This window comes from Eurosta solidaginis, chromosome 4 (assembly GCF_040869045.1).
Source record: "Eurosta solidaginis isolate ZX-2024a chromosome 4, ASM4086904v1, whole genome shotgun sequence".
Lineage (NCBI taxonomy): Eukaryota > Metazoa > Arthropoda > Insecta > Diptera > Tephritidae > Eurosta > Eurosta solidaginis.
In genome coordinates, this window is record NC_090322.1 from 227,683,521 (window position 1) to 227,705,826 (window position 22,306).

Consider the following 22,306-nt stretch of genomic DNA (forward strand, 5'->3'; position numbering starts at 1 on the left):
GCCATCAACTTGCGTATTGCTGACTAAACTCTTTACATTAGCGTCAGCTCGAATGCTGACTTAGTTGGTGCTAACTCCTCCAGCCCAAAAACGAACGTCCTCGTTTGTTAAGGTAGGTATTTCGGATGCTACAGATTCCTTGTTATCGTTTACCTGGATGCTTACTTTGTAGCTTGATAGCTCTTCTGGGTTCTTTGTAAAATGTCTTCTTATTACTGGTGCGAATATGAGTCCTCCTAGGCAGATTATTATCATAATTGTTAGAGAAAAATTTGTGATTATGGCTGCTTAGTGTTTTGTGCGCAATGAATTTATACGATTTGTGTTATTTATATGGAGTTCCTTCATCATTTCCAAACTTAGGATTTCTTCTTCTTGCTTTGATGGGACATTTGACTGGAGAATTGCAGGTAGTGGTTTGCTGGTTAGTAGTTCGTTAAAAGAATATATCTGTTTATTGATACGAACTGTGGAATTATGGTACTGTATTGCGTATGACCCTGTCAGGTTTACTTTTTGGTTGTCGATATCTATAGTGCCGTTGTATTGATTTAGTAGTATGATGCCAGGAGTGATGCTTTCTACGGTTGGGATGTGCTGGTTATTAACAAAAACGCATTCAGCTGGCTTGCTTCTCAGTAGAGGTGGGACACAGGTAGTGTTGCTAATGTCTACTATAGCCTTACGGTTACATATTCTTACATTATTATTTTCTTTACATTTAGATTCAATTCCATATACTACATTATTATTACATGTTACAATGTCCTCGTAAGGGATTTTATTAATAAATTTTCCTATCTTTATAGGTTTTATCAAAATTGACTCACAAATGTCTTCATTTGTTATTGGTAATCCTATTATGTAAAATAACATTTTATCGTTTGTTGCAATTTTTACGCTTGCTATTTCTAGTGATTCTTCTATACTACTTAGGGTAAAATTGTTTTTTTCATATATTGATTTAATTAACATAATTTCTTCATTTGAAAATATATAGGAGTTGCCTATGCCGGCCTTAGCCCAATGTATCGCATAGTCTGTATTAATTGTTTCTTCTTTGATAATTTTTAACTTATATTTCATTTCAATAGCAAAATTATGTTGAGTGTGTTCATCCGTTTGTATGGATTTCGCGATTTTATTAGAAATTGCTGTAATTTCATTTATTTTATCAAAAATTACTTTATTAATTACCACTTGCTGGTTATTATTTTCAACTATATTATTTATTTCATTTTCTAAGATGACTTGGTCGTCGTGGTCGGGATTTCCTGCGATCCACTTCCAGATGGTTCCTAGTTCATTAATTGCTCTTTTAAATTTCCTTGGTTTAAGTCTATTCAAATAATCTAGTATTGATCTTAATTCATTATTGAGAATGGGCAAGAGGGGGTTTCCTTCATTGATTTGTGTCCTAATGGTATGGCTAAGTTCATTTAGTGTCTTTTGGCATACGTCCAGATCTATTTTATGTATAATTTTGTAAGTTCCTGTTTGAATTTTGGTTTGTCCCGTATTAAATGTTGCAAGTTGAGAGTTGGAGTAATCTATTATTTTAAAGTCCGCGTACACTAGGTGCACGAGAAGTCTGTAAGAGAGAATTTTGAAGGGGGAGTTTCTTATTTTACTAAAATCATATTAAGTCTTAATGTTACTCTTATGTACTATTCTTCCTTTTTCAGTAATTACTACACTAGATTTATCTTCTTTCACGATTTCCTTCCTATATCTAGCAGTGAGTTTTGATCCTATTCTTTTATTAATCCTAACATAAATTATGTCACCAGGAGTGTATGTCTTAATGGGTTTCCGTGTTTTATTATGGATTTCTAAATCCTTTTCTTGTATTTTCCGAAGGGTTTCTATGTTTTCTCGCCTTGAATTCTCGTATTGTTCTGGGTCTATCGAGACTCGTCTACCGAAAAATGTTTCTATAGGTCGTTTTCCTGTTGCAGAGTGTATGGAGTAATTATATTCATATGTGCATCTATCTAATAGTTCTTGAAATGAACGATGGGTGCGTTCTGTTTGGAGGCAGCGCATAATTTCCGATAAGGTGGAATAAAACCTTTCCACTTGACCATTAACTGTGCTTGCGTATGGGGGTGTTTTAAAGATTTTAATTCCAAGTTGATCTTCTACCATGAATTGTATGGATAGTGAGTTTAGGGACTTTTCATTGTCGATAACTATTGTCTTAGGTACACCAAATGCGAAGGGTATTTGTCGCAAAGGTTCTCTGATATCTTCTATTGCCTTTGACTGTATTATTCTTACCTGGGCATATTTAGAAAATTTATCTACTGCTGTTAGTACCAGGCGTTTCTCCGTATTATAGATATCTATGTGAACTATTTCACCAGGGTACTGTGGAATTGGGGTTTTAAGTAGATGTGGTTTATTAGGGTGACGGTCATATTTATTTTCTTTACAAACTTTGCACTGTTTAATTATATTTTCTATTCTTGCTGTCATTTTTGGGAAGTAATATTTTTGTATTAGTTGTTTTTTGTTTTCATCCCTGTTTCTATGTGCTCGTGTGTGTTCTTTTAATATTTCCTCATTTTGAACATCCTCGTTTACTAAATCTTGTACTTTTGTTTGGGTATAGCGAATTTTGTAATTGGAAAAATGAAGGGGATAGATTTCCTGAATTTTTCCAATTATTTCTTCAGAGGTAAATAAGCCGTTTATCACTGAAGGATTTAGGTAACGTTTTAGTAGTGCTGTTAAATCGTCGGTTGAAAATTGGGGTTTACAAATTAAGTGTCTATGATAGGTCGGGAATGGTATTTTAAACTGATAGCTGTCTTCATCTCCTAGCGAGATCCAAATTTGGTTTTTGAAGGCATTTATGGGTCCTTCTACTGCTGGGATTAGGTTGTGCGATGAACTGTCGTCTGAGTGCGACGCGACTGATAAGGAATTTACTTCAAATGGCCTTGATAATGTATCTGCAACTACACTGGCCTTTCCTGGTTTATATTGTATTTCATAGTTATATTCCTCTAGTATTGCTTGCCATCGTTTCAATTTAGAGTTAGTGTTCTTGTTGCTTAAGGCATAGGTGAGTGGCTGATGGTCAGTGTGTATAATAACTTTCGCTGTGCCGTATAGGTAATTTCTGAAGGAATTTAAAGCCCAAATTATTGCAAGCATTTCCTTTTCATTTACTGCATAATTTTCTTCAGCTTTGTTTAATGTTCTTGAAATAAATGTGATCGGTTTGCCATTCTGTTCCAAAACTGCGCCTATGGCATATTGTGAGGCATCTGTAGTTAAGTCGAAACCTTTACTGTAATCGGGGTATTGTAGGATAACATCTTTGGATATGAGGGTGGCTTTAATTTTATTGAATGCTTCTTTTGCTTTTTCATTCAAATTTATTAGAATTTTCCTTGAACTGCTTTTAGACATTCTTCCTTCCTCTCCTCGAAGTAGGGATGTCAGTGGTTTTGCTAGTTTCGCATAATCTTGGATGAATCTTCTATAATATCCGGATAAACCCAAGAATGAGCGTAAGTCTTTAATTGTTTTGGGGTAGGGGAAGTCTGTTATTGATTGTACTTTGGCTGGGTTTGTAGAGATTCCGTCAGAAGAGACGACAAATCCCAGGAATTCGACTTTCTTTTTGAAAAAGTCGCATTTGTCAATCTGGACTTTCATGTTTGCCTTGTTCAGAGTTTCGAAAATTGTGTCGATATGTTCAGCGTGCGTTTTTTCGTCCTCGCTAAATATAATTATATCGTCTATGTATACATAGCAAATTCTACCTATGTGTTCCCTAAGTATGTCGTCCATTGTCCGTTGAAAAATGGCAGGGGCGTTTTTAAGCCAAAAGGAAGTCTAGTGAACTCGTATTTTCCGTTGTTCACTGAAAAAGCTGTTTTTTCCACGTCAGATTCCTTAAGAGGAATTTGATGGAAACCGCTTTTTAAGTCAATCACTGAGAAAATTCGATTCTTTCCTAATTGGGAAAGTACCTCGTTTATCTCGGGTATTGGGTACCTATCTGCGATTGTTACTTGACTAAGTTTCCTGTAATCAATGACCATTCGAAATTTTTTTTCCCCTGAGGCATCGTCCTTTTTAGGCACGACCCAGCCGGGTGAGTTGTATGGGGATCTTGATTTGCGTATTATTCCCTCCACTAGCAGTTTGTTTACCTGAGTTTCAACTTCCTGCTTAAGGCTCATGGGATATGGGTATGATTTTGAGTATATTGGTGTGTCAGAATTTGTGCGAATTTCGGCAACTACTTTTGTTGTATAAGTTAATTTTTCGTTTGGCTCTTAAAATAAATTACGGTGTTTCTGTGCTAATTGTCTAATTTCGTTTTTTTCTTCCGTGGTCATGTGTTGGTCCCGAATTTGTATTGTGTTAACATTTTGTACACTGTGTTGTCTTAAAAAGATTTTTTTATGTTTGCTATAACCATAAAATTTTCTTTTGTATGTATGACCGCTGAGAGTTCCTTTAGGCTGTCATTGCCTAGTATTGCATGAAAGGTTTTGAGAGTGGGTAGCAAGAAGAATTTAAGCTTGTAGTTTTCTAAGTTGAAGAGGTTGAGATATGTGTGGTGGGTAATTTTGATTTTTCCCCCGACAGAATTTGCAAAAAAGGGGTTGTCGTTTTCTATTCATTTTGTTACTAAGCTGGACTGGATATAATTTTTGTTAGATCCAGTGTCCACTAAAATGTTTAAAATTTCGCCGCTCTTCGTCCTGCATCTAAAGTAGGGTAACGAAGAGCTGTTCAATCTAAAAAATGTACATCACTCAGATCCTGCGGTTCTTCCCTTTCGTTGTTAAAGGTTGTGTTCTGATTGTGGTCGTTTGGATCTTCGTAGTATTGGTCTTGGTAATATTGGTCATGGTAGTGTTGGCTATCCGTCGCTCCGTCGGTGTTTATGTGAAAGTTCCTTTGAACTTTGATAGGGGGATGGTTTATCATTGATGTATTAGGTGGCCGTTTGCCCATTTCTTGAGCTTTAGGGCGGTTCATATAATTTACCGCTCTTGTCCTGACGCTTTCGTCTACGTCCATGGGTTGAGGTGGTTTAGGTGGTCTTGGAGGAGCGTGGTGTTGTTGGTTAAAAGGGTTTTGTGGTTGGTATCTATTTACCTGGTTTGGGTTTTGGTTGGCGTATAGCTGATAGTTGGGAGGATTCAAATTTTGTTGGTGATAGTTTTGTGGAATGGGATTTGATGTGGGTTGAGGTAGGTGTGCTAGTTCGGGATAAAACCTTGACTATGGTTGGAATTGTTGGTAAGATTGCGGCTGGGGGTATTTTACCGTGAAGGGCTGCTGTCGTGGATTCGCAGAATTAAAGCTTTGTTGACGGGAGTTAGCCATCTGGTTGTTCGCGTGGTATGCCCTGAAGTTTTGGTTTTCGAGCTTCAGGCAAAGGTGTAAGGCTTCTGGCAAACTCTTTGGTTCCTTTATGCCTAGTAAACTGGGGAGATCACCCGAAAGTCCTCTGACGAAGGTGTCGAAGGCCTAAGCTCGGTAATTCTCAGTTAACAGGTGAACTGCTTCTTCACCTATCTCCATACAGCCTATTTTATTTAAAAGTAGTGATAGGTGTCCGTATACCTTCTGGTAGAACTCATTAATGGACATTCGTCCTTGTATGAGACATGTCATTTGGTACTCTAAAGTGCATATGTCTCGTTTGTCGGCGTAGTGGGTAGTTAGACAGCGGGAAATTGCTGTCCAATCTAAAGGGGTGTTGTACGATTCTAAAGCTATGTCTGCCTTTCCAATTATCTTATTCCTAATAACATTCAAAATGCCGAAATATCTAGGTGTGCCCTTTGAGGGTTCATAAATTCTCAAAATTCTTTCAACACTCTTTTTCCAGGAGCTAAACTCTGAGACATTTCCTGAGAATTCTCTTAATGAACGTACAACATCTGGAATCTTATCCATTTCACTCATATTATTTTGGAATTGGGCGTCTATAGTTTGATCAGTTATGATAGGATTTGTTGTGTTGTTAAGGACACTCTGTACTATATTAGGCACGCTTGCCTCTATGGCTAGGGATATCATGCTTTTTATCATATTGGCCAAGTCTGGTGAAATTGGTTATTAGCGCTTGGCGGTGCTGGTGGTGCAGCAGGAGGGTTAGCTCCAAGCATTGCGGGTCTAATCAAATTGTTTGGGTTTGACATTGTAAGGAATTTTTGATTTTTTTCTTTCGGTAAGGGATTTGATTTTCTGGACTTCTTAAATCACAAAAAAAAAATTACGATTGTCTTGAAAAGGATTTTCCTAAATTTTTTCTTCTTTTTTATTTCCGCACTTTCACTTTTAAAATGAAATATCTAAGTTATAAAAAATGTAGGGTTTTGTGAGCTCGAGGCCTTGCTTTAAATAAAACACTGTGTTAGTATTCACACATTTATTTGGTCGATATTTCGACTTCAATCTGAAGTCATTTTCAAGACTTTTTTAAAAACACAACATGAAAAGAAAATAAACAGAAATATATAATTTATATCACATACATATATACATTTATAACACTAGATCGACTTACTTGCATGTAAATGCCTGATCGACTAATCAGGTGTTCTAACAAAATAAAAAATAATAGGAAGAAGGTGGAAAAAGGAAAAAAAACAATTAGAGTACCGCAAGTATAAACAAATCTTAAGGAACCGTATAAGTAAACAAAATTACACAACAACAATCATACACAAAGCATTTTTAAGAAAAACAAGACAAAATGCAACAAAGCAAAATGTGCATGCTATCCTTCTGTTATTTATTATTTCTGTTTATTTTCTTTTCATGTTGTGTTTTTAAAAAAGTTTTGAAAATGACTTCAGATTGAAGTCGAAATATCGACCAAATAAATGTGTGAATACTAACACAGTGTTTTCTTTAAAGCAAGGCCTCGAGCTCACAAAACCCTACATTTTTTAAATAAACAAGGCCATCAAAAATCAAAAATTATATCTAAGTTATTAAATTCTAAATTATTTAAATTTTTGAGTGACTTCCACAATAAGTATTCGAATTTCGTAATTGTAATTTTTATGTAGTAATTTACTTCTCTTATTTTTTATAATTTTTAATTCCTATAAATCTTTTTGAAAGTTACTTATTTTTCAATATTTTTCTTTTTCCTTAAAAAATAAATTTTTTCGCTCATTACTTTCTAAATTTTTCAAATATGCGTTTTTAAGATGCAATTTCAAAATTTAGTAGATTTGAGTTTTTTTGTTTTTAAATATTTTTCTTAAATATATAAATATTTTCTTACATTAATTTCAGCTCCATCTCGATAAGTGTGTATTCTTCCCTTTTCCTGGCGGTACTCGTGGTACACTGGCTTATACCTTGTTGCTGGGGGTGGCTCCTTGGCTGGTATCGTTGGGGCGTCCGGGACGTTTGTAAGTTTTCACTACCCCTTTCACGCCTCTTCTTATAGATATCGTTTAGTAATACAAATTGGAATAGTTTTTCTTTCGTAGCACTTTATTATTTGTGGTACTTATTGAAAGTTTTTTTTCTACCGGTTTTCTTTCTATTGTGACACTTTTTGTATTGTGGCACTTTTTTTGAAAGTTAATGCTATACTGGTGGCACTTTTGGAATTTTTTGATAACAGTTTCCTTCGCGGCACTTTATTAAGCTTTATACCGATTTTACAACACTATAAGTTTACCAAGCCAAGCCTTTTAGCTCGGGCGCCAATTATTGTATCCTTTGTTAAGGTTACTAAAAAAATAATTTTTTTGGGTCTCAAGACCTTTGTTATTATTTATTCACTAATTTAATTATTGGTCGTAAGACCTTACTTTGTTACTCACTAATTAAAACTAAACGTTTACAACTAACTGCTTATAACTGACTGCTTACAACTGACTTAAAAATGGTAAATTAGTTCTAAATATAACTTAATTCTACCTGTGCCAGCATTATTTCGTTCCGCGCATGGCGGATGTTGTTCCCAATTCAATTCCGGATGTCGTTCACAATATTTGTGTTTTTGCTGATCAGGCGTCTGGGCCTTTTCCTGTTTGCTTCAAAATTATTATTAAGTATTTTGAGCCATCAACTTGCGTATTGCTGACTAAGCTCTTTACATTAGCGTCAGCTCGAATGTTGACTTAGTTGGTGCTAACTTATATATACATATGTGTATATTTAATAAAAAAACATGTGATATGTATTGTACTGGATTGTTGTCTTATATTTTATCGTTTTTATGAATAAAAGTGAATAAGACAAGATTTCGTTGTAGTTTTTTAGTGCAAATTGACTTAATTTTTAAGGTTTTATACAAATAAAACCACGTACAGGAATTAGAATTTTTCAGAAATTAGAATCATCCTAAAAACAAAGTGATTCTAATTTGTGAGCGCCTACTGTATTAAGTTCACATAGGATAAGTGATACGTGTACAATATGACCGTACTTTTAACCCACACCAAAAGTATTTCCTTGTATAGCAAGAAAGTTACAAGTTTTTATCTAAACCAAATTCGTTATAAGTTACTTAATCTTATCTGAATGTATAAATCCGAACCGATGTTCATTTGAAGTGTTTATTATAATAACAAAACGAAAGCGCATGGCAATTTATTAAATACCAAGGATAATTGCCAGTGAAATATCATATCGAAAAGTCCTTTATATTACGAGTTTAACCTACACAGGGATCCGATTCCTTATTGGATCTGTAAGATATCTAATTCGAGTTTTAAATTTTTTTAAGCTGAAGTATTTCATTTAAGGACTGATATAGAAACTTCTGCAAATTTAGAATTCCCTATAAATTTTTTTAGTAATTACATAGTAGGCTTTGAATTAATTATTTATCAATTGGTGTTTTATTTTTATACTCAGCTCCACTTGTACATAGGGTATTACAACTTTGATTGGATAATTGTTTGTTGTACAGGTATAAAGGAATCGAGATAGATATAGACTTCCATATATCAAAGTCGTCAGTATCGAAAAAAAATTTGATTAAGGCCCGGTTTTTCAGTAGTTGGTTAAGCCAAGCTTAAACAAAGTGTGCTTAAATTCTAGTAAAATTTAAACTCAAGTTAAACTACTTAGTCGTTTTTCAGTCACAGTTTAAGGTCGCCTTTGGGGTCGGCTTTTTATACGGCAACATTGATATTTTTATACTCAGTTGAGCAAAGCTCACAGAGTATATTAACTTTGATTGGATAACGGTTGGTTGTACAGGTATAAAGGAATCGAGATAGATATAGACTTCCATATATCAAAATCATCAGTATCGAAAAAAAATTTGATTGAGCCATGACCGTCCGTCCGTTAACACGATAACTTGAGTAAATTTTGACGTATCTTGACGAAATTTGGTATGTAGGTTCCTGGGCACTCGTCTCAGATCGCTATTTAAAATCAACGATATCGGACTATAACCACGCCCACTTTTTCGATATCGAAAATTTAGAAAAATCGAAAAAGTGCGATTATTCATTACCAAAGACGGATAAAGCGATGAAACTTGGTAGGTGAGTTGAACTTATGACGCAGAATAGAAAATAAGTAAAATTTTGGACAACGGGCGTGGCACCGCCCACTTTTAAAAGAAGGTAATTTAGAAGTTTTGCAAGCTGTAATTTGGCAGTCGTTGAAGATATCATGATGAAATTTGGCAGAAACATTACCTGCATTACTGTATGTGTGCTTAATAAAAATCAGCAAAATCGGAGAACGACCACGCCCACTTAAAAAAAAAAGTTTTTTTAAAGTGAAATTTTTACAAAAAATTTAATATCTTTACAGTATATAAGTAAATTATGTCAACATTCAACTCCAGTAATGATATGGTTCAACAAAATACAAAAACAAAAGAAAATTTCAGAATAGGCGTGGCTCCGCCCTTTTTCATTTGATTTGTCATTTAATGCCATAAGTCGAACAAATATTTACCAATCCTTGTAAAATTTGGTAGGCGCTTAGATTCTATGACGATAACTGTTTTCTGTGAAAAAGGGCGAATCGGTTGAAGCCACTCCCAGTTTTTATACACAGTAGATCGTCTGTCCTTCCGCTTGGCCGTTAACGCGATAACTTGAGCAAAAATCGATATATCTTTACTAAACTCAGTTCGCATAATTATCTGAACACACTTTGTATTAGTATAAAAAATGGACGAAATCCGACTATAACCACGCCCACTTTTTCGATTTCGAAAATTAAGAAAAATGAAAAAAAATGCCATAATTCTATACCAAATACGAAAAAAGGGATGAAGCATGGTAATTGCATTGGTTTATTGACGCAAAATATAACTTTAGAAAAAAACTTTGTAAAATGGGCGGCCACCGTGGTGTGATGGTAGCGTGCTCCGCCTACCACACCGGATGCCAAGGGTTCAAACCCCGGGAAAAGCAACATCAAAAATTTTAGAAATAAGGTTTTTCAATTAGAAGAAAATTTTTCTAAGCGGGGTCGCCATTCGGCAGTGTTTGGCAAGCGCTCCGGGTGTATTTCTGCCATGAAAAGCTCTCAGTGAAAACTCATCTGCCTTGCAGATGCCGTTCGGAGTCGGCATAAAATCATGTAGGTCCCATCCCGCCAATTTGTAGGGAAAATCAAGAGGAGCACGACACAAATTGGAAGAGAAGCTCGGCCATAGATCTCTTCGGAGGTTATTGCGCCTTACATTTTTTATTTAAAATGGGTGTGACACCTACCATATTAAGTAGAAGGAAATGAAAAAGTTCTGCAGGGTGAAATCGAAAGCCCTTAGAATCATGGCAGGAATACTGTTCGCGGCATTATATATATAAATAAATTAGCGGTACCCGACAGATGATGTTCTGGGTCACCCTGGTCCACATTTTGGTCGAAATCTTGAAAACGCCTTCACATATACAACTACCACAACTCATTTTTAAAATTCTTATTAATACCTTTATTTTGACACCCATATTGTACAAACACATTATAGAGTCACCCCTGGTCCACCTTTATGGCGATATCTCGAAAAGGCGTCCACCTATATAACTATGGCCCACTCGCTTTTAAAATACTCATTAACACCTTTCATTTGATACCCGTATCGTACAAACAAATTCTAGAGTCACCCCTGGTCCACCTTTATGACGATATCTCGAAAAGGCGTCCACCCATAGAACTAAGGCCCACTCTCTTTTAAAACACTCATTAACACCTTTCGTTTGACACCCATTTTGTACAAACGCATTCTAGAGTCACCCCTGGTCCACCTTTATAACGATATCCCGAAAAGGCGTCCACCTATAGAACTAAGGCCCACTCCCTTTTAAAATACTCATTAACACCTTTCATTTGATACCCATATCGTACAAACAAATTCTAGTGGGACCCCTGGTCCACCTTTATAACGATATCCCGAAAAGGCGTCCACCTATAGAGCTAAGGCCCACTCCCTTTTAAAATACTCATTAACACCTTTCATTTGATACCCGTATCGTACAAACAAATTCTAGAGTCACCCCTGGTCCACCTTTATATCGATATTTCGAAAAGGCGCCCACCCATAGAACTAAGGCCCACTCCCTTTTAAAATACTCATAAACACCTTTCGTTTGATACCCATATTGTATACACGCATTCTAGAGTCATCCCTGGTCCACCTTTATGGCGATATCTCGAAAAGGTGTCCACCTATAAAACTAAGGCCCACTCTGTTTTAAAATACTCATTAACACCTTTCACTTGATACCCATATCGTACAAACAAATTCTAGAGTCACCCCTGGTCCACCTTTATGGCGATATTACGAAAAGGCGTCCACCCATAGAACTAAGGCCCACTCCCTTTTAAAACACTCATTAACACCTTTCGGTTGACACCCATTTTGTACAAACGCATTCTAGAGTCACCCCTGGTCCACCTTTATAACGATATCCCGAAAAGGCGTCCACCTATAGAGCTAAGGCCCACTCCCTTTTAAAATACTCATTAACACCTTTCATTTGATACCCATATCGTACAAACAAATTCTAGTGTGACCCCTGGTCCACCTTTATGTCGACATCTCGGAAAGGCGTCCACCTATAAAACTAAGGCCCACTCCCTTTTAAAAACTCATTAACACCTTTCATTTGATACCCGTATCGTACAAACAAATTCTAGAGTCACCCCTGGTCCATCTTTATATCGATATTTCGAAAAGGCGTCCACCCATAGAACTAAGGCCCACTCCCTTTTAAAATACTCATTAACACCTTTCGTTTGATACCCATATTGTATAAACGCATTCTAGAGTCATCCCTGGTCCACCGTTATGGCGATATCTCGAAAAGGCGTCCACCTATAAAACTAAGGCCCACTCCCTTTTAAAATGCTCATTAACACCTTTAATTTGATACCCATATCGTACAAACAAATTCTAGAGTCACACCTGGTTCATCTTTATGGCGATATCTCGAAAAGCCGTCCGCCTATAGAACTAAGGCCCACTCCCTTTAAAAATACTCATTAACGCCTTTCATTTGATACCCATATCATAGAAACAAATTCTAGAATCACCCCTGGTACACATTTATGGCGATATCTCGAAAAGGCGTCCACGTATAGAACTAAGGCCCACGCCCTTTTGAAATATTATTAACACCTTTCATTTGATACCTATATCGTACAAACAACACATTCCAGGGTTACCCTAGGTTCATTTTCCTACATGGTGTTTTCCCTTATTTTGTCTCCATAGCTCTCAACTGAGTATGTAATGTTCGGTTACACCCGAACTTAGCCTACCTTACTTGTTTTATTATCTAGATAATTTTTAGATACGACAACAACTGGATTTTGCTTACCGAACAAACATTTAAAAGATATTTCTCCAGCGAAATACATATCTAGTTCCAGAGGTGATATCCAACATCATTATCTAGTTATTCTTAAACCAGATAGTTCTCAAGTTGATAGCCAACTTACTTCATTCTCCAATCACTATCCAACCTTTGAGAAATCTTGTAATATTTATAGTTCTCTCGAATTGATCTCCAACGTCATTAGCATTTTCAAATTATTATCCAACATTTGAGAGATTTTGAGAAATGTGCAGTTCTCAAATGAATATTCGACATGTTTCTCCAGTTGATATACTACAAATGATATCGAGTTGAGTTTAAGTTGAAAAAAAATCTCCCAGGTGGTACCACCACAGCGAACAGCTATTCATTGTGAGAAATAAACACCTGATTGATAGCAGTAAAGAAGCATAATTTATCAAAACTAAATTATATATAATATAGTTTATTTAATTTAGTGAAAATACTGTTGTATTGGAATCTTACACTTGAGTCCAGTCAAAGAACCCAAAGTTGGGAACGATAATTTTTTCCAATTTTTCGCTTTATGCTTGTTGGGTATATTCGACGTCATTTCGAACGAACGCAAATCACCGATAAGTTAACTAGTATTTAACCCCGCCAGATCGACCGCTTAAGCTCAGCTTAAACTTCAGTTAGAGTAGACTGAAAAACTGCAGAATAAATTTAAGCGGTGTTTAACTGACAAACTGAGTTGAAAGCCATGTCCGTTCGTCCGTCTGTCCGTCTGCTAACACGATGACTAGAGCAAATAGATGAGATATTTAAACCAGTAGTCCTGAAGAGATGATAATCGCTGTCAAGCAAAATAACATAAAATGGAGGTCTACACATACTTAAAATACACAATATCTGATAGTGTTCGTGTTCCTTCTCAATATCAAGGCCTTAGATTTATTAATTGCCTCATGTGTATCACATAATCAATAGCCAAACCAATTTAATAAGGGGATTTGTGTTCCTAGCAAAGTGTCAGGAATTGTGGTCTCCACACTTTGACGGATCTCTTCGATTACTAACAAAATGGGTTAAAGATGACCCACTGACTGGGAAGGTTTGTAGAGAATTTTTGCAAGGAGTTAGAATTAGAGATAGTGTTGCGTCTTCCAAACGGAATTTGAACCGATTAAGGGTGCACTGTGTCTAAGCTTTGGTGATTCGGCAGGCGAATCGGTTTTTATATAATTATACTAGCAGACTCGGCAGAGGTTGTTCTGCCCTAAATTTGGTCTATCTGCATACATTTTAATACGCTTTTCCGTCTAACTTTGCCCTTCCCCCTCCACACTTTTTCCTAATCTTTGTATTCACCCCTGCCTCTGTGTTTTTCGCTTCATCTATCTCCATCTTCGTCTCTTTCTATCTCTTTCTCAGTCTCCTTCTCTCTTTTCTCTTCTCTCAAGTTTTTCTCATTCTTCTTCATATATTATTGCCAGTCCCAGAGGGTGGTACGTATTTTGTTCCAGACCCACTCCGAGTCTCAGTCTCAGTCCCAATCCTAGTCCTAATCCCAGTCCGTATCTGGTCTACTTCCCGGAAAAAAGCATCGAAAATACTAATATAGGCAAATTTATATACCAAATTTTAGGAAAATCGAATAGGACGTATGTAAATAGGTATGTGGATATTATTAATTCATGTCTTTATTTCGGCTTCGAATGCATATTTATCAGTTTTGCCAGGTTGATGCGACTAAATCGAATATCACAATGAAAATTACTTTAAAGCTCTCAGCAACAGCTTTCATTTGATATACATAATACACACACATTCTAGGGGTATCCGGGTCCATGTTTTGGCCTAAACCTCGAGACCCTAGTCACCCAGCGGTGTAAAACTTACTCTGTACTAAAGCATACAACAACAGCTTCAATTTGATACCCATAATGTAAAAACACATTCTAGGTATATCCGGGTCCACGTTTTGGCCTATGTCTCGAAGCCCAAGTCACCCAGCGGCATAAAACTTACTCTGTACTAAAGCACACATCAACAGCTTCAATTTGATATCCATAATGTAAAAACACATCCTAGTATTACCCTGATCCACCTTTTGGCCTATATTTTGAGACCCTAGTCACCAATAGGTCTGAAAACTACCCTGTACTAAAGCACTCATCAGCAGCTTCTATTTGATACCCATAATGTAAAAACACTATATAGGCGTTCACGGGCCCACATTTTGGCCTATATCTCGAGACCCTAGTCACCCAGTGGTATGAAAATTACCCTCTACTAAAGCACTCATCAACAGCTTTCATTTGTTATCCATATTCTATAAACACATTCCAGGGGTACCCGGGTCCACGTTTTGGTCTACATTTCGAGATCCTAGTCACCCAGTGGTATGAAAATTACCCTCTACTAAAGCACTCATCAACAGCTTTCATTTGATATCCTTATTCTATGAACACATTCTAGGGGTGCCCGGATCCACGTTTTGGCCTATATCTCAAAACCTTGTGCGCCGATCCTGAATTTTATTTTCTATAAGCTTCATGGAGCCCGAGACCTTTGAACGAATGCAAAACCGTGGAAATCGGTTAGTGCGTTCTGGAGTTATAGCGTCTTTATTTTTATATTATAGATTATTTTGTTATGTTTAGTGGACTGTATATTATTTTATTGTTTCGATTGAGGTCGCTACGCACCTGTTACACCTTGTATGTATTCATCGGGGGCGAGCACTGGGGCTCCAAGGTATTGACTGCGGGTTCAGCCACCTTGTTATGCTTTGAAAAACCCCGCTTTGGGATAAAAAACTTAAACTATGTCTTTAGAATATGTCACTAACCAGTTGAGAATTTTACAAGCACACTCAATGGACGAAAAATGTTCATAGTTTAAGTCACTTAAACACACTGAATACGATATCTATACTGTAAGAGAACTTAAAATGTAAGCGAAAGCCAAGAGTCTTTTCAAAATTCTGAGCTCAGCCGTAAGTGTAGTGTAGAAGTGCCTAATCTCGTTTGTGGCTGGATCCAACTAAAGTTAGGATGATCTGAGTCAATATCAGTATTCCGAGGAATTGTCACATGAATTTATCGGCGCGCAACTGAAGTGGTCATAGGGGCGGTAGAGAGTACAGAACTCCGCCAGCTGATCGGATGGTCAGAACTAGAAAACGTCGAGCCGTTTTAGTGCACTAAAGCAACAAAGGGGTCAATAATTAGCCTAACACAAACACAAACAAAAAAATTTGCAAAAATATTTCGGTCTTGACTCACTTGGATTCCTCTCAGGAGGAATCAACCAAGTTCATAGTTTTCATTCAAGATTATATTATTGCTTGCTATACATTTTATCACCGTAATCGCATGTGGTATCACAACCTGCATGCTTCTCCTACCGAGGTATATACAACTCAATCTAACGCAACCCGGGCTGCTTGAGGCATGTTGGGATCCTTCTCTGCTTAAACAACGAGCTCTTGGTGATGCATAGCTGAAAGTTCGCATTGGTACACTGGCGCCTAGAACAGCTGCAATATCTCACAGAACTTCTCACAAATTTGACTCAATATGCGTCTGGGAGGTGGTTCCCTGTCTACCAACTTTTTATTGCTGTGTCTTTTAAGTTGTCATCGAACTTGAGCAGCAGACTGATGGGCTGATTGCGGTGGTTACAAAATTGGAGAAATTAGAAGAGAGGATAATGCAGATAATCAGTGAGCTCTCTGCCGAAACTGCAAATCTAAAATCAACAATTGTAGCCGTAGAGAAAAGGGTTGTTGCTGTCGAGAATGCTTGTGCTAACTTTCTCATTTTACGCAGTGAAGTAGCAAACACCAGAGACAATTTTAAGATAGAAATATTGCTGGGGCGAAAAAGTTGTTGCAGGTCCACATCACCACTTACCACAGCAGAATTTGTTAAACTACCACTGTCTGTATTTATTATTTAACACTTATTTTTACACTTTTTATTGAGCTAATGTTTTCACAATTAACATTTTTACTCTCTTACACTACAATCAGGGTTTTTTGAGTGCTTAATTATGTTAAAAATTGTGTTGAAAGTTGTGGTGTGGTGGAAGTGACCTATTAGAATTTTGTGAAGCTCTACTACTTTCCACTGAGGTTCGCGCATGCAACATTTTTATCTTAAAAAATTTTTGCAAACACCAAGGCGCAGCTCTGCGCCCTTGAAAGCAGTGCGGTTTCAACTGATCTCATCGTCAGTGGTATTCCCCAAGCAAATGGTGAATGTCTCTCAGATATTTTTACGAAGATTTGCAGAGTTGCTGAGCATAATCCTCCACCACTCGTGACGTTTTTCGGTTGCGAAGCATAAGGGGCAATGGACAAAGAAACAACAGTGCTTGCCCTATAGTTGTTAAATTGTTCACAGCTAATGAACGCAACCAACTACTAAAATCTATAGCTCTGTTCTGCAAGTCGAAAAAGAGATCGCTAGCGCTCTCTGATATTGAGTTACCGGGATACGGCTCTATTTATTTACATGAAAGTCTGCCTAATGCGGCAGTTATGCGGCAGTTACTCACGAACGTACTTAGCAAAAACGTGTCAGCTGACACGACCTATCTTATGAGTGTGCAATGTAAACGAAAACTCACTGACGTGCAACGCCCGTACGTACGTAGCCCGGAACGTAGAAATCAAAACAATTTTGATTTTTTCCGTAAGAACGTGTCAGCTGATCGCTCTCTCACTAGACAGAGTTGCTTAGTAAACTTTTGTGCGCTAATTTTTGACCGTTTGCAGTTTAATGCAAAAACACCTTATTAAAGTTTGAAAAATTGTTAAAATAATTCGAAATAATAATGTAAAAGTGCAGATTATAAATATGTAATCTATTTATATTTATTTAATATTAATTCCAGCCTTTTACAACATCAAAAATTAAATTGGAAAAAGTTGATGTTTCTATAAGCATGCATGCAAAATGGTCAATGGCAACAGTGCTTATCTGTAAACAATAAACACAAATATGTTATGTACATGTACCAGACGCACACATTGATTCCTACGGGCTTGAGAGTTCTGTCAAACGTGTTTCGTACGACAAACGTCCGTACGTACGGCACACGTCGGTGGGTAATTGCCGCTTTACGGGCAATCCCCGATTAAATCATACAAACAAGGCTGGAATTAATATTAAATAAATATAAATAGATTACATATTTATAATCTTCACTTTTACATAATTATTTTGAATTATTTTCACAATTTTTCAAACTTTAATAAGATGTTTTTGCATAAAACTGCAAACGGTGAAAAATTAGCGCACAAAAGTTTACTAGGCAACTCTGTCTAGTGAGAGAGCGATCAGCTGACACGTTCTTACGGAAAAAATCAAAATTGTTTTGATTTATACGTTCCGTGCTACGTACGTACGGGCGTTGCACGTCGGTGAGTTTTCGTTTACATTGCACACTCATAAGATAGGTCGTGTCAGCTGACACCTTTTTGGTACGTACGTTCGGGAGTAACTACCGCATAAAGCACGAAAATAATCGTTTTCATGAGTTTTTATATATGTATACAATGATATGTATTAGTTTTAATTTGCTTTTGTTTACAATTTAAGTGTGAAACAGGTTTTTTCTCTCCTATTATTTTCCACCTCCTGCATATTCTTTGTTTATTTTTATGGGTACATGTGCTCAGCTTATTTTCCTAACTTTTCAAAGCACAAATGTTTTCTTTCTACAGTATGTTCTTCTTCTTCTTTCTCTTATTTTATTGCAATCATATTTTTTTTTTTGTTATGTTCTTTTGTTATGTTCTTTTGTTTTTGTATTGCATTTATTTTGTGGTTTATTCTTCATAAAGTCGGTGGGATGGATTTAAACCCCAGTAGGACATTGGCCTCCAGCATTAATAATAAGTATAACTAGTATCGCCTGTGGTCGAAATTCGACCAACGTGTATTTTTTTCAACTCCGTCTATGCATCAAGTGTTGGAAATATAGCAGACTGGTCTAACCTACTTAACTTTTTGTGTAAAATTTTGAATTTTATCAAGACTTTGTACTTTTTGATTGTATTTTCTTAAATTTTCTACAAACTTTTCACATGTAATTATAAGGTTTGGTATGGAGCTCCTTAAACAAAAATATAAAAATTATGTAAAATCAAATGAAATTGACATAGAATTATGGTGAAATTACTTGAAATTAAGTGAAGTGAACAAACAGTTCCATATAAAAACGCAATAAGTGCACTTAGACCTTTTTCCGGGTTTTAATGTGATTATTGTGGAAATATGAAGATTCTAATCTTCGGATAGAGCACTTACATAATTTGTCCAAAGATGGCACGCTTGTGTGCAAGAAAGTAAATATCGATATTTGGAGAGATTGTTGGATTTACAAACAACTTTTTCTATTAATTATAAACAAATAGAGTAATATTTGTTAACAAAAATAGGCCTATACACCGCGGCTCATCTATACGAATCGATTCATATCACTTTTATATGATTTTACGTATGCTAACTATGCGAAACCGCCTGTCAATTGTTTGTATAGAAATTTTGTTAGCGTATTAATATATAGATGGTGGGTAATATACTGCCTACACAATACGGCCGCCATGATGCCGGTTGCCGTTTGCCCTAAAATCGAAAACGTTTTTGGGACGATTTTTTCATTTAATATACAATGTGAAATTTTCCGATTCAGTCAAGTTGCAGTTAAATAGTAATAACCTAAGTTGAAATAAAAGGATATATAATAAAGTAAAATAAGAAATAAAATAAATTAGCATAAAAAACAATATAAAAAATTTAATGTTATATTTTTGTAACGTTTTTTTTTTTTTGTTCAGTATAAGACGAACTTTATCTAAAATGAGGATTAAATTTGCAAATACAAAAACATTTTGAGGCAAATTTGCCATTAATTGTTATAAATAAATTAGTTAGTTTCAACAAAAGTTAACTCATTATTTGCGATTTCATGTTTTTTTGTAAACAACTGAAATAAAAAACAAAGAATCTGTTAAATAAAGACTTATGTATTTACGTGTAAGTGAAATTTGCCACAAAAAATGGGCAGGTCAGAAATTAATTATATTTAAGATTTTTTGGTACGCTACAAATTATTTTGGAACAATTATTTAGTATTTTGGTAGAGGGTATTATAGGTAAGTACCAATAATGGGAAACCATGTTTTAATCTTTCATCGTGTAGCGCGTACGCTTATGTAGGTTTGTGGCTTAGAGCACTTACATAATTTGTCCAAAGATGGCGCGCTTTTGTGCAAGAAAGTAAATATCCATATTTGGAGAGATTTTTGGATTTACAAAAAACTTTTTCTTGTGTCTTAGAGCGCTTACATAATTTGTTCAAAGATGGCGCGCTTTTGTGCAAGAAAGTAAATATCCAAATTTGGAGAGATTGTTGGATTTACAAAAAACTTTTTCTATTAATTATAGACAAATAGAGTAATATTTGTTAATAAAAATAGGCCTATGCACTGCGGCTGATTTATACGAATCGATTAATATCACTTTTATATGGTTTTACGTATGCTAACTGTGCGAAGCCGCCTGTCAATTGTTTGTATGGAAATTTTGTTAGCGTATTAATATATAGATAGTAGAGTAATATACGGCCTAAGCAATATTTCGACCTAAAATCGAAAACGTTTTTGGGTCGTTTTTTATACCCAGTTGAGTTTGGTAATTCATTACCAAAGACAGATAAAGCGATGAAATTTGGTAGGTGAGTTGAACTTATGACGCAGAATTGAAAATTAGTAAAATTTTGGACAATGGGCGTGGCACCGCCCACTTTTAATTTGGTAGTCGTTGAAGATATCATCATGAAATTTGGCAGAAACGTTACTCCTATTACTATATGTACGCCTAATAAAAATAAGCAAAATCGGAGAAGGACCACGCCCACTTTAAAAAAATTTTTTTTTAAGTAAAATTTTAACAAAAAATTTAATATCTTTACAGTATATAAGTAAATTATGTCAACATTCAACTCCAGTAATGATATGGTGCAACAAAATACAAAAATAAAAGAAAATTTCAAAATGGGCGTGGCTCCGCCCTTTTTCATTTAATTTGTCTAGGATACATTTAATGCCATAAGTCGAACAAAAATTTACCAATCCTTTTGAAATTTGGTAGGGGCATAGACTTTATGACGATAACTGCCTTCTGTGAAAATTGGCGAAATCGGTTGAAGCCACGCCCAGTTTTTATACACGGTCTTCCGTCTGTCCTTCCGCAAGGCCTTTAACACGATAACTACAGCAAAAATCGACATATCTTTACTGAACTTAGTTCAAATTCTTATATGAACGCACTTTATCTTGGTATAAAAATGAACGAGATCCGACTATGACCACGCCCACTTTTTCGATATCGAAAATTCCGAAAAATGAAAAAATGCCATAATTCTATATCAAATACGAAAAAAGGGATGAAAAATGGTAATTGGATTGGTTTATTGACGCGAAATATAACTTTGGAAAAAACTTTGTAAAATGGTTGTGACACTTACCATATTAAGTAGAAGAAAATGAAAATGTTCTGCAGGGCGAAATAAAACACCCTTGAAATCTTTGCAGGTATTACATATATAAATAAATTAGCGGTATCCAACAGATGATGTTCTGGGTCACCCTGGTCCACATTTTGGTCGATATCTGGAAAACGCCTTCAGATATACAACTACCACCACTCCCTTTTAAAACTTTCATTAATACCTTAAATTTGATACCAATATCGTACAAACACATTCTAAAGTCACCCCTGGTCCACCTTTATGGCGATATCTCGAAAAGGTGTCCACCTATAGAACTAAGCCCCACGCCCTTTTAAAATATTCATTAACACCTTTCATGTGATACCCATATCGTACAAACATATTCTAGAGTCACCCCTGGTCCCCCTTTATAGCGATATCTCGAAAAGGCGACCATCTATACAACTACCACCACTCCCTTTTAAAACCCTCATTAATACCTTTAATTTGATACACATATCGTACAAACATATCCTAGAGTCACCCCTGTTCCACCTTTATGGCGATATCTCGAAAAACCGACCACCTATACAACTACTACCACTCCCTTTTAAAACCCTCATTAATACCTTTAATTTGATACCAATATCATACAAACACATTCTAGAGTCACACCTGGTCCACCTTTATTGCGATATCTCGAAAAGGCGTCCACCTATAGAACTAATCCCCACGCCCTTTTAAAATACTCATTAACACTACCCATATTGTACAAACGTATTCTAGAGTCACCCCTGGTAAGGATTACTCTCTTTTAAAATACTCATTAACACCTTTCATTTGATACCCATATCGTACAAACGCATTCTATAGTCACCCCTGGTCCACCTTTATGGCGAAATTTCGAAACGGCGTCCACCTATAGAACTAAGGCCCACTCGCTTTTAAATTACTCATTAACACCTTCGTTTGATGCCCATATTGTACAAACAAATTCTAGGGTCACCTCTGGTCCACCTTTATGGCGATATCTCGAA